A 14,556-nucleotide genomic window follows, 5' to 3' on the forward strand; every position below is an offset into this window, starting at 1 on the left:
GTTTCTTTGTATTTAGGTTTGATCATTTATCTCGTTGAGTTTGCTCCTTGTAAGGCCATATTTCAATGAAGTTATATTTATCTTTTATTAATATTTGTTTCCTTAAACGACAAAAAACCATAGGAATATTCCAGTATCTACTCATTATGCTTATGACAAGGCTGTATAATATTTTAATATCATATTATGGCGTGTTTCAGTAAATAAAGCAGCACTATACTGGTATAGTTCCTGAGCATGGTTGTTAAATTTCTCTATCTTGCATCACAAGGAAAATAAAATTAAAGTATGTTTTCTCCCTCTTTTCCCCTAATGTTGAAATCACTACTTTACAGATTGTTGAATCTACCTCTGGTTTTTACATGGCATCATTGATCCTATTGAGGTATGAAATTTACTTATTCAAATATCTTTGGTACTTTCCAACTTTGCTTACAAAATGTTCAATGAGTGTAGGAGCTCGGTGAACTGGCCTTTAGATTTGGAATCTGTTTGCATGTTGACTTGTGTCTTGGTGGTTTCATGATGCCATTTGCTCGTAAATTTGGATATGTTGCTTTTCACTTAGTTTTGCTCATCTAATTGTGTAACCACCCAGTGGGTGGACTAATGGGAGTGAGGCCTACATCCATAGTGTGTATCTGTTATTTAAGAAAAAGAATTTGCAGGTATGATCTTCGATCATGGCATAGGTATCTTTGTGGCACTTATTCGTGTGTCGGGAAGCCTAATTGTTATGTTTTTTGTTTATTTTACTTTGGGGGTCTTGTTTCTGCCGTTTGTGCTACTAATTATGGCACTTTGTTAATTTTGCTTTGAGGTTGTTTGCCTCTGTTGTGTGAGTTATTGTCCTATTAGAAGTGTTTGTCCCCCATATTACTATCCAGTTGTGTACATGCGTTGCGGTTGTATTTGAGCTATTTAGATTAATGTCATGCTTCATTTCTATGTATGTCTATGTCGGAGAATTACATAAGCTGGGATCAAACGCAAACAATGAATTTTAGTACCAATTTTGAGCTTTCTCCTTTTGTTTTTCCCTCTTATACTTTTTTGGCTCTTACTTTTATCTTCTTTGTTACTCAATATGCAAATCAATAACGCGTCAAGTTATCGCTATGCAAATCAACAACACATCAAGTAAAGCATGCCCGTGCCTCGCACGGGCTATAAAGCTAGTATAACTAGAGCATAAACGCACTTCGCCTGAGAAAATTATAGAATGTAAAATACTCCTTCCATCTCAAATTAGATGAGCCTTTTGCTAATTTCACACATATTAAGAAATAGTAAATGATTGTTCATTTTTCAATCTCTGCCCATATTAATTGTGTTGACTTTCTATAGAATTAGTTAGATGGTGCATTGGAAATGATAAATAAGGGAGGGTAAGGATGGAAGATTGGTGATAAAAGTGCATTGAAAAAAGAGGATCAACTATTTTGGGATAGATTTTTTTCTCAAAAGGGTCATCTAATTTGGGATGGAGGGAGTATTTTTAAAAGATCTCTACAATTTATAATTTCCGAGGTCTTTTATTTTGTGTTTGTTATTAAAATTTAAGTAAAAATTGTTATTTAAAAAATAGAAGAGTAAATCAAACATTTATGATTGACATTGGTGGTCGATTATTGATGATCAATTATAGTTGTAGAAGGTCTATGATGGTAGCAAATGAAGGGATGAGGTGTGTGGTGATGACCGATAGTCATTAGCAGTGGCAAGTTATGATAACAAACGGTGATAGACAATCATGGTTGTAAGTGAAGGCGGCAGTAGTGGAAGGGGTTGATGATGATGCCGGGAGTTTCATCAATGTAGTACGATTGAACATGATGATGATATACGTTGTATATATGTGTATTTATATTTCTATATTTGTCAGATTTTGTATATATAAATTAGTGATTTCTGATATACAAATGAGTGATTTTTGTAGTTAGGGACAGTGATGAAATACTGGTCAGGGACTAGTTTCTAGTTTTAGGCTAATTTAGTTTCTATTAGAGTAAGCCCCCCCCCCCCCACCCCACACACACACACAAAAGTTTTTCATCACTGTTCTTAACTCCATAAATCACTTATTTGTATATCAGAAATCACTATCTTATATATGCAAAATCTGACAAATATAGATATATAAATAAAATATATATACAACGTATATCATCATCATCTTCAATCTTACTACATTGATGAAACTCCTGGAATTGTTATCAACTCATTCCATTACTGCCGTCATCAGTTACAACCATGATTTGCCTATCATCGTTTGTCATCATAACTTGCTACTACTAATGATTATCTACCATCACCACACCTCATCCCGTCATTTGCTACCATCATGGACCTCCTACAACTATAATTGATCATCAATAATCGACCACCAATATCAATCTTAAGTAAATTTTCTCAATTGGTAAACATAAAAACTGATGAATTTACTGTATAAAATAGTGATTAACAACATACAAACTAGTGATTTCCGTAGTTATAAATAGTGATCGAAGGAGTGGTTTTTAGTTTCTAGAATAAGATTGGTTTCTATTTGATCACTTGCCTATATATACATACATATATATATATATAGGGGAGGGTTCTGGTACAAACTTACAAACTTTTTTTGTTCAACACATATATAACTTGAGTTCAACATTTTTTTAATATATTTTGTTGAACATCGATTAAAATAGTGGTGGAGAAGTACATAAACCAATTTTTAAATGTAAGAACTAAGGTAAACATGTTATTTAACTAATATTTATGTTTCTAGACCCTACCCAAACCCCAGAGGTATAGTTTAAACATCTTTTTTTTTTTTTTTTTTTTTTGCCGAAAAACATCTTTTTAGATATATTCAACACAATGATAATTAGTGTTCAACACCCGATGTTGAACCCCAGTTATAAATGTGTTGAAAACGCGATTTATTTATGCGTTATTTTTAAAAATTGTGATGTTTTTTGAAGAATTTTCAACATGGATACTTTATATAACTAAGGATTAACACGATGGGAGAATAAAAAAAAGTTTGTAAGTTTGTAACTTAAAAAAGTCTTTATTTGATCCTATCCCTATATATATATGTGTGTATGATATTCAAAGTCAAACCTGAGCCAAATATATTACATTCGAGATTTTCAATATCTAGTCAATTAATTTTACCTTCTCGGCCTAGTTTGGACCTTTTGGATTTATGTCAAACCGGACTTTTAGCTTACAAATTATTGGTCGACCGAGATCGAGCTCTATCATGTAATATAATGGAGTGATAATTTATATTAGAAGGATAATTGTACATGGATTTGTCGATCCCATAAAAACGAGGAGGAATGCAGATTAAATTTGAAGTAGATAATCGTATAACAAATTTGTCGAACCTACATAAATGGGCATAACGAATAGTGCACGGACTAATGATGATGTGGTAAATTTTGCATTATCAATGCTGGATCCAAAAATAAAATTTCAAAGAAAATTATAGCTTAAGCATAAATTGAATGAATGAAAGGATCGGGAATCCAATCAATGAAAGGACCCCGATGAAAATGGAGGAATTTTTAAGGGACCTTTCTCTATGGGAGGTGACCCTGAGATAAAAATATTTCCTTTTGTATTATGTAAACGAGCAGAGTTGCATCTATACCACACTTATTGGATTTCTCATTCAAGCAACTCAAGAGGATGTCTCCTCCTATTTCAAGTTTGCTCGACGAAATTGATAGTTTTGAAATGTCCCAAAGCAGCAGTCAGAACCAGATGCAGGTGAAATCTACTGTAATTGCAGTGGACCACATTCATTTATTCTCCTAGCTCTCACACACACAAAACAAGCAAACATAAAGAGAATTACTAATTTACTAGGCCTTAAAAGAGCAAGCAAGTGAACTAAAGTAGAATATACCTTATAACAACATATGGCCCTGGTATATGTTTCTCTGAGCCTAAAACTCAGCAGAACCACATGATCCACCATGAACTCTCACCACCACAGCTCAATTTTGCAGCCTTTTTTCCCACAATGCTTCTCCCACTATAAATGCACAAGTTTTTAGTTCCACATTGTATAAGTTGTAACATCTATTTGCCAACATAGGACAAAAAGAAATTACAATTTTTATAGTCCTGTCTGTCAGGTACTAGAACAGAAATGTTTACTGAGAGTTCTACTGGATCGGGATTTTATCCTACTGTCGCTTACCCCTGTGCTGGTTGTGGCGCTAGCATATATAGTTCCAATCTTGTCACATCACCTCTTAATCATGTGTTGATGTGTACTGCATGTCTGCAGGGCACATCAGCTTTTCCCTATGAAGCTCAACCTACTACGTATTCTTTGTCGAATACTGTGGTAAACCAAGCCAACCTTGCATGTGACCACCAACAAGTACTAAACCCCTTTTCTGAACTTATCTACAATCCTTCATCAACAGATGTTGACAATCATCTACTTGTTCCTAAATTCCACACGGAGAATAGAGTCATAAATCAAAAGGACAGCATTGAGATAACCGATGAAATAGATTCGTGGTTGGTGCTAGATCCTCTCCTTGGAGAAGAACAAGCCAAGAATGGACCACCGTGTATAGAGGCTAACAAGAACTTGGATCCTTCAAGTTGTTGGCCTTGTTCAGACCAGCTCGAGTATGAATTCCTGTACGATCACCTCCAGCAAGCTTTTCAGCAAACTGAAAGCATTGTTCCCGTTGAAGGTCTGCACCTTGCTGGTCAAGCTCATAATTTGAACATGGTACTCGAGCACAATGCTTCAAAAGCTAGCACTTTTCAAACCCCTTCCAGCAGGTTGACTGTAAGTATCTAAATCTTAATGTTACTGGTATATCCCTCCCTTTTCCCTTTTCCCTTTTTCTGAAACTTTATCATTTAAGTACTCATGATCTTGTATCCAGGCAAGTACTACGGTACAAAATACGTGTGTTCTTTATAATTAAGAAAAATCAATTTTTGGGTTGTATCCTTGTCGGAGTCTGAAAGTTTGAGGTACAATTTTTCCTACTTTCACTCCAAACTTGCGAATTTTAGCTTCATCGACCTGTCCATGCACATAAAATCTTTCTATGCAGGGTTTATCATAGTACAAGTACTATGATAGATTCGATCTGAGCATTGAGGTACGCATACTTGACTTTGATGATTTTCATTTGGAATTATCAGAATTCAGCAGCAAGCTTACTCTTTTCAGCTGTGCTTGTAATTTATCAAGTAGAAGCTAGACCAAACAAAAACCAATTTCTGACAACTTCACTTAAATCCTAATATGAAGTATTTATGCACCCTTACGTTTTCTTCGTCTTCTTTTAAAATCTTATCCAAGGCTCTAGAAACTGATATTCGGAACTACTATCATCTAATTTGTAACTGACAAATCAGGCCTCCTCCCTCCAATGTACCGATGCTCGAATAGTGCCAGAGGCAACAAACAGAGGCAGCACAAGTCTACACTGCACGTCTCGTGGAGGGGCATCGGGCTCATCTTCAGGCACAGGAACTGCACCACTAATTCTACCCCAATTCTGTCCCTGGATCAGGAAGGCAAAAGTCTTGAGGTACAGAGAGAAGAGGAAAGAGCGGAAATTCGAGAAGACAATAAGATACAGCTCCAGGAAGGCCAATGCAGAGACAAGGCGCAGAGTACGGGGAAGATTCGCTAGGAGAACCTAAAGGGAACTCCTACAGGAATTCCCGAGTACCTTATATTGAGTACTAATTAAAATAACTAAGCACAGATTAGAAGCTGGTAAGTACCTGTTTTCTTACATTGCTTAAATATATACTTGAACTCGTAAGATTCTCGTATATGTACAATCAATATGTAATTTTTGTTCCACCTTTTGCTTTAAGCACTACAAGGAATCTGGGTTTTTTGACGGATAATAATCTGAACAAAATGACCTGAATGATCTGAATAAAATGTGCTGTTACGCTTTCCCATCAGCCAGATGTTGCAGCGTAAACATATATCTTTCAACTATTGACTTGGATATATTCTTGTCAATACACAAACAACTGATCGAAAATTGGTTAAATTTAGTTGTATCACTTAAATTCGAGCACGTGGTTTGTGAATAATTTTTTCTACATCCAAATACTTCATTTTCAATATTCAAATACTTGTGCGAGAACTCGATTAAAGTCGATTCCACTAATCACCAAATCTGAATTTGGACCGAATTAGCCGATTCGGCGAGGCGATCCAAAGAATTGAATGCTACACTAAAATCTAATATTATTGGGATCAGAAAAAGTATTATTATAAATAAATTATTCTTAAATAAAGGTTATCTATTCAAATAGAATATATATTTGTATTGTTATAAATAGTTTAATGGATTGATTCTATTATATTGCGAATATTTTACGAACCTCAAATTTTCTCTTCCGTCTTTCTCTCGCGGTCGACTATCTTTTGTCTTTCTTATTCTTATCCATGAAACAAATATACCCATCGCAAAAAGATAGTTGACTATACTTTTCTATTTTCTCCTACGACTAAGACCGATTTTGCATTTTTTATCATCTAGAATATTTTTATCTATTTAATAAATATACATACCTCAAAAAATTAAATTCATCATAGCATGTTCAACAAATTGCTGGTTTATTGTCGTTTTAAGTTTGGCATGTTCGATGAATCTCGTGTTAAGTAGCCTTTGTTGGTGTAATATGTTTACATTGATGATCTACAATATATTTCCTTATGTAGCTCGTAAGGATGATTTAGCTACTATGTTCACTAGAAGCAACAATAACTGTAAATGTCCCAAAACAAGGGCCAGCTGTATCATAGTGTTATTATGGTAGAGTTCTTGGCAGTTTTGATGATAAACTGATATATACAACTAAAAGTGTTAGCAAACTTAACCCTGATCTGTAAAGTTTAGCTTTTGATTGCACTTTTCTCACTTTCATGCAAAGAATTTTCCAACAGCTCTGTTTGCCCCACAGAATTTAGGAAAAGTATCTGGCCCTTCATTACACTTCTATAAAGTTTCTTGATTATTCTTGGTTGCCATAGGTTTTATTTACATGGCTCAGTATCTCCAGCAAGCTTCTCTTTCCAGATGTACGCGATCCATGGACGATAGGATAATCCAATCTCTTTTGATTCAGATCATTACTGATCTTCCGCGATGCTCTATCCAAGTGCCGAATCTGCTTTCCCATTCTCATTGGTTAGTCATGGCACTTTATCTAGATGTGAGTGGGTGATTAAAGTGCATGCTCCAAGATTATGAAGAGAACCTTGAGATAAAAGATGGTCCGAGTGTTTCCACATTGATCATTGCGATCATCCTACTTGGATCCAGCATCTAATGCTTCTTTGCTATTGGTCTCTTTTATATGGCTCACTCAGACTATCACCTCCCTTTCACGTAAAGAAATGCACATGTACAAAAGGCACTGTTTTTGCTAAGTAATTCACAGAGCGCCTTCATTAGGACAAGTAAATCAATATCTCGTGCCAGAGCATCAGAAGCGAAAATTACCAAGTGAGGGTTGAATAAGTAACTTCCCACGCTCTCCGAGCATTCAAACTTAATTAAAAACAACTTTTACTTCCTTGTTAGTGTTAACCACACAAGTTAATAAAAATGTCAGATTTTAGGCATTTAAACAACCTCAAAACCCTCATATTTACACTTCTGATCAAGTAACATATTTTAAGCAGAGGTTCCTGTGAAGTATTATAGATTTCAGCAGATTTTTATATACATGCATGCTGCAGTTCAGAATTAAATAACACATACAGTTCAATTAGTCTCTGGTCTTTTTTCTAAAGAACTTTATCTATCTGGACCAGAAGCCTCAGAATCATATGAATCCCATAAAATTATATACATGGCTGATCTTTCTTTCCACATGTATGAGGAGGTATCTTATTCTTCATTTATACTGGTTGAAATATACATGGTTCCCTTCATTACAGTATCTGCATCAAACTTTTTCTGGACAGATGTGCGTAAGAGATTGAAGATAGGCTAATCTGATTTTTTTTTTTATTCGGATCATAAGGGATCTGCAATTTAGTTCTTCTTCACATGCAGTATCTACTTGAGCATTTTTATTGGCTAGCCATATGCACTGTCTACTTCAGAAATTAGTGGATATGAAAAGTGATCTGGAATCTAGCTTTCATCGAATTCTCTCAAATTTGCCTATATGGCCTTCTCTTCAAATGTTTTACATATATAAATCATCCTCCTCGGTCTTCATTTTATTTTTCTTCCTTGATCAGAGTCTTGTTCTCCTGGGACATTGATTGGTATACACATTGTTACTCCAGGCCTCAAGCTCACACAACCAGAAAATAGGTGTGCATTTAACTACATTGTGTTAAAATAATGCGCAGAACTTAATATAATTAGTGAACATTTAGCAACACACGGTGATATATATATATATATATATATATATATATACAGATAGGATCAAATAAATTTTTTTTTAAATTATAAACTTACAAAAAAAAAATTAATTTTTTTTTATTCTCCCAACGTGTCAATCATTCGTTATAAAAAATATCCATGTTGAAAATTATTAAAATAATATCATAATTTTTATAAATTGTTATGAATCATGAAACACATTACTTGGGTTCAACATTGGATGTAGAACGCTACTTGTGATTGTGTTGAATATATTTATAGAGATGCTTAAACTATGAGTTAATTATCAATTAGGTCACATTTTACACTAGAAAATATCAAGTGGATCACTCGGAAATTTTTGGTTTCATTTGAATCACTAAAGTCATAAAACATATCAAATAGATACCTCTAATATCTTTTCCAGAAGTAAACTTTATTTTTCATTGAGTTTCACATATTTTTCTTGGTTGTTAGTATAATCTAATGAAAAGTTATGAATTCTAATATTTATCATAATATATTCAGATTATAAGAAATTTATTTACTATTTATTTTTAATTTTACAACTATTTTGTTTAATTTATATTAAATAAATAATAAATAAATTTCTTAAAATCTAAATATATTATCATAAATACTAGAATTCATAGCCTTTCATTTGAATATACTAACAACCAAGAAAAATTTGTGGAACTCAATGAAAAACAAACTTTACTTCTCGAAAAGATATTAGAGGTATCTATTTGATATATTTTATGACTTTAATGATCCAAATGAGACCAAAAATTTCCGAGTGATCCACTTATATTTTCTAGTGTAAAAAGTGACCTAGTTGATAATTAACCCCTTAAACTATACCTCTAGGGTTTGGACAGGGTCTAGAAACATAAATATTGGTTATATAATACGTTTAACTTAGTTCTTACATTAAAAACTTAGTTTATGTATTCTCCAACACAATTTTAACCATGTTCAACAAAATATGTAAAAAAATGTTGAACTCAAATTATATATATATGTGTTGAACGCGTAGTTTATTTATATGTTTTCTATTGGAATAGTGATGAATTTTCAATTATTTTCAACATGGATATCTTATATAACTAATATCTAACACATACGAAAAATTTAAAAAATAATTGTAAGTTTGTAAATTTGTGCCGGAACCCTCCCATGTGTGTGTGTGTGTTTATAAATTGGTAATTCATGGAGTATGTGTGAATAGTAACAAGACTATGTTAAGTCAATAATTTTTTTTAATCTATTTCTGAGTTGAAGTAGTAAATATAGTTCGTTATACTCAAAACAGAACCCTAATAAATAAAGATCTGGAAAAGAGAGCATATGAGATAATGGTCAACCGGAGACCGTCACCAAAATACTTTCATTGGTACAAAATGCTTTGTACATAAGGATGAGCATCTAGGCAAGTTTGATAAAGAAGATGACTCCAAGTCCTTAGAATTTGAAAATCTGTCAAACACCTATGTAGGAGGGGATGAACCTGAAGCTGCTACTAGAAATATTAATACAAGTTATGCAAATGATGATCCTGAACCAACTAGAGGGATTGTTGGAAACAATGAAAACTCTCAGAGTCATTCTGAAATAATTGGTCAAAGTGGTGGATAATCAAACCGAACCAAACAGCTAAGGTGAAACATATATGGAAAGTGGATATGCCAGTCAACACACTCAACACAATTATGATTTCAAAGATATCAAGATCTAATCTACCAAGATAGAGGGTATGAAGTAGAGCACATCCCTTTGACAGATCATTGGTGATCCGGACATAGGTGCAGACTAAAAGAGCAACAGAGAATAAATACAACTTTGCATGATTTCTATCACAAATGGAACCTAAAAAAGTTGATGAAGTTTTAAAAGATCCAGATTGGGTAACTACAATACAGGAATAACTCAATCAGTTTGAAAGATAGATGATTTAGAAGTTGGTGTCAGGACCTAAAGGAAAATCCGTAATTGGCACCAACTGGGTCTTTAGGACTAAGCTAGATGGAGATGACATCGTTATGTGAAAAAAGGCAAGACTGGTAGCAAAAAGTTACTCTGAAGAAGAGGGAATTAATTATGATGAAACATATGCTCCAGTTGTAAGGTTTGAAGAAAAAAGGGTTCTTAGCATTCGCTACACTACCAAATTAAAAGTATTTCAGATGGATGTGAAGAGTGCTTTTCTGAATGGAGATATTGAAGAAGAAGTCTATGTTGAACAACACCCAGGGTTTGAATACAATGAATTTGAAATTTTTGTGTATTTTATCTTCAAAGCTCTCTATGGCCTAAAGAAAACCCTTGAACATGGTATGACACTCTCTAAGTTTTGACTTGAAAATCGTTTTTCAAGAGGTGTCGCAGATAAGTCTTTATTTCACAAAAAGCATAAAAATGATATCATTCTAGTACAAGTATATTTAGACGATATTATATCTACTTCTACTAATGATCATTTTTGTGAGAGATATGCTAAGTTAATGCAGAGTAAGTACAAGATGAGTATGATGGGTGAACTGTCCTTCTTCCTTGGACTACAAGTCAATTAAAAATTTCATAGAGTCTTCATCTTATAATCAAAGTACATGATCAAAGACCTTATAAAGAAATAAGAAATGAAAGAAGCATCCCATTCAAAGACTCTTATGCCCATTATTGTCAAGATAAATCAAAACAAATCTGGTACCTCAGTTGACATCACAAGGTATAGAGGTATGATTAGTTCCCTCTTGTATCTTACAGCAAGTAAACCAGATATTTTTTTTTTTTGCTAAATTAAACCAGATATTATGTTTGTAATTTGTTTATGTGTTAGGTTTCATGCTAATCTTAAAAATCACATCAAATAGCTGTTAAAAGAATTTTTGTATACCTTAAGTGGACTCCTAATCTTGGAATTTGGCACTCGAAAGATATTGGGTTTAACATTATGGCTATATAGATCTGATTTTACAAGAGATATAAGATTGATTAGGATCCCTGGAAGTTGTCAATTTCTAGAGAGAAGGTTGGTGTCATGGTATAGTAAGAAGCAGCACTTTGTGTCTACCTCGACGGTTGAAGCTAAATATAGTTGTCGGTAGGTTGTGCTCAAATCCTATGGCTGAGATTTCAAATTCAGGATTATGGACTCATTCTGGACAAAATTCCTATCATATATGACAACACGAATGCCATTTTCATTGCTTCATCCGATTCAAAATTCCATGACCAAACATATTAATATCAGATATCTTTCCTTCGTGAGCATGTCATGAATAAGACTGTAGAGTTATACTTTGTACCTACAGATCAACAAATTGCAGACATCTTCACTAAACTACTAGATGAAGTCAGTTTTTTTAGGATGGTTGCTAAACATGAGATGTTAAATTTGTCTAATTAATTGGATAATCAAAAAATGCAATTTGTTCCTAAATTCACAAGTATATAAAATGTCCGTATTTCCATAAATTGTGAATTTGTAAAAGTATCTAGTAATTTGCATAATAATTATCTCTAATTAATTGCCATGATGATTGATATAATTTTTATATTTTATTAGTAATTAATTAGAATTATTTAACTGTTATTATTTAATTAATGGATTTTATTATTTATGTAGTTCAAATTTGATTTAATTTAGTTAATGGATTTGAAGTAATTCAAATAAATTTAGTTATCCGTTAATGAAATTTTATTAAAAGGAAATGCCCTTTGGGTCGGAAAAGTTAGTCCGAACAAGAATGACCTTACCATCTTAACAATTAGTCTAGAAACAACACTGAAACACAAAAGATATAATCCACTTTAAAAATTAATTTCGCATTCCGATAATCTAGAAACAACACTGAAACACAAAAGACTCAAACATCTTCACAAATGCATAGATATATATCACAAAATTGAACATCTATACATTTATAATTATGAGAGTGACTTGCCTTGAGCTACTGGTGTGGCGTTATATGTTGGTTTAAGGATTTCGGAGATTTCGGAGAGGTAATCGAAGTGAATTTAAGGATTTTGGAGAAAGGGTAATGAGACGAACTAGGGTTCTTGGAGAGGTTGGGGGAGTCGGGTATTTAGTTTGTGAGAGTTTGATTTTTGTTTTTTTGTTTTAATATAAAGATTATAAGCTGATGCAAGAATGAGAGAGGAAGCTAACAAAATTAAGGGAAGGAAATTTTCTTGTAAAGGGAGGGGGGAATTTCCAATATCGGGGAAAAAAGAGGCGGGCTTATATATTTTTTTAAACACGCTTCTTTAATATCGGTTGGTCAAATAACTGACATCTGAAAAATAAAAGACATCAGTTTTGAAAGAAACAATGTAATAAGTACTTTTTACATCAGTGGCGACTCAAATTGATGTCTACGACATGATGTCTATTCACCTTTTTCCAGTAGTGAAATCATCACCATTGACTGTATGCTATCAAAGGATTATATTACGGATCCGCTAAGTAAAGGGTTACCAAGAGAACTGGTTGATAATCATCAAGAGGGATGGGCCTTAATCCTATAGCTTAACACCATCATAGTGGACACCCAACCTTGATGATTAGAGATCCCGAGAACTTGGTTCAAATAGGCCAATGAAATTATATGACCAAATCATTGTGGGGGTAACCCCTAACATGTTCCTATGATGGGGAAATAGTGAGACCCGTAAGATATGAGGTTAAGCTTTTAAGCTTTTAATGATCTTTCGGCGAATACATGGAATTTAAGTGTAAACGCACGAAATTTAGATGAGTAAACACGGGTTACCCTATAAGATAAAGATCACCTATATAGGAGAGTAGTGGGGCCGCAGGAGAAATGTAAGGCATAATTCTTTAGAAACTCTTGCAGAACCATAGGACGATCTTCAATGGACAAAATGGACATACTCATGAGAGCTGAACGAGACAGAAATGATATAGTGATAAGTATATCATCATTTTACATAAACGGTCGAACAGTTTAAGTACAAGCGCGTACATCATCTACTTATAAAGTCGATATGCTTATTCAAGCAAAGGTTTAAGCAGCATTCTCTACCTATTGTATGTTATATATCATCGAAGAAACTATCACAAAGTCAAACTCCGTGTCTATATGACTGGTGTGTGCTATTGAAACATCAATCTCATCGCCGTGGGAGACTGTTGGAAAATGTGGGTTTTAGCGCTACATTGTCAAGTTATTTTGAGCTAAAATTTGAGTAATGAAAGTTGTGTATGTGGAGCAAATGATGTTTGGAGTGTGTTCACCTTCGAGAGAGGCATGAAGAAATTCTCAAAATGGTTAGGGGATGAATGAGATTTGATTATACAAATTTGTACCCTTGAAAGTAGAAAATTTGCTAAACAAGCTTTAGTCCCACGTTGATATGGAAAATGAGTTTCCATTGCTATATATAGCACAACACTTTAATAGTATTCAAATGTGTTCGTAAGATATTGCTCCATCTTCTACGTGCGTGTGGGGGTTTATCGATCTATGCGTTTTGATTTTTAATTAGTTGATTTGAAAGATTCGGGGGAGGGTTATCGAGAGAGAGGTGAGGGAGGGTCATTCAATCTTAAACTATGATAACAATCATCCGATTTTGTATATAGAATTTCTTAAGAACTATTCAGGGTTGTTTAACTTTTAAGTAAACACTCGATGAAGATTTCTTGGGCTATCAAAATATTCTATGATTTTTTTCTCGGTGTCTTGTAAGATATGATCTTTATAAAATATATAAAAAATTATACTCCCTCCATTCCATTAGTTTCTTTACGTTGGGCTGGGGGACGAAGGGCTCGACACACATTTTAAAGCTTCCGTTGAATATAGTTGCATAAATTATTTTAAAAATTTTTTTTGAATAAAAATTCAATGTCTAAATTTTAATTTAGAAAAAAGATATTTCGAAAATAATTTATATAGGTATACTTAATGAGACCCTTAAAATGTGTGTCGAGATTGCGTTCTACGATATAAAGAATTTGGTGCGACAGAGCCAGCGAGAGATACATATGATCTTTGTGATCTCTTTTATTAAGAAAAAGGTTTGAACGAGAAGTTAGCATGACTGGGAGGGCTCCAAGTGAACGGAAGTGTTTGTAAACAAAACTTGAACGCGACTAATCCAAGTGAGCTCATATAGGGGCCGTTTGGCCAAGCTTAAAAAAAGT

This window comes from Daucus carota, chromosome 1 (genome assembly GCF_001625215.2).
Source record: "Daucus carota subsp. sativus chromosome 1, DH1 v3.0, whole genome shotgun sequence".
Taxonomy (NCBI): Eukaryota; Viridiplantae; Streptophyta; class Magnoliopsida; order Apiales; family Apiaceae; genus Daucus; species Daucus carota.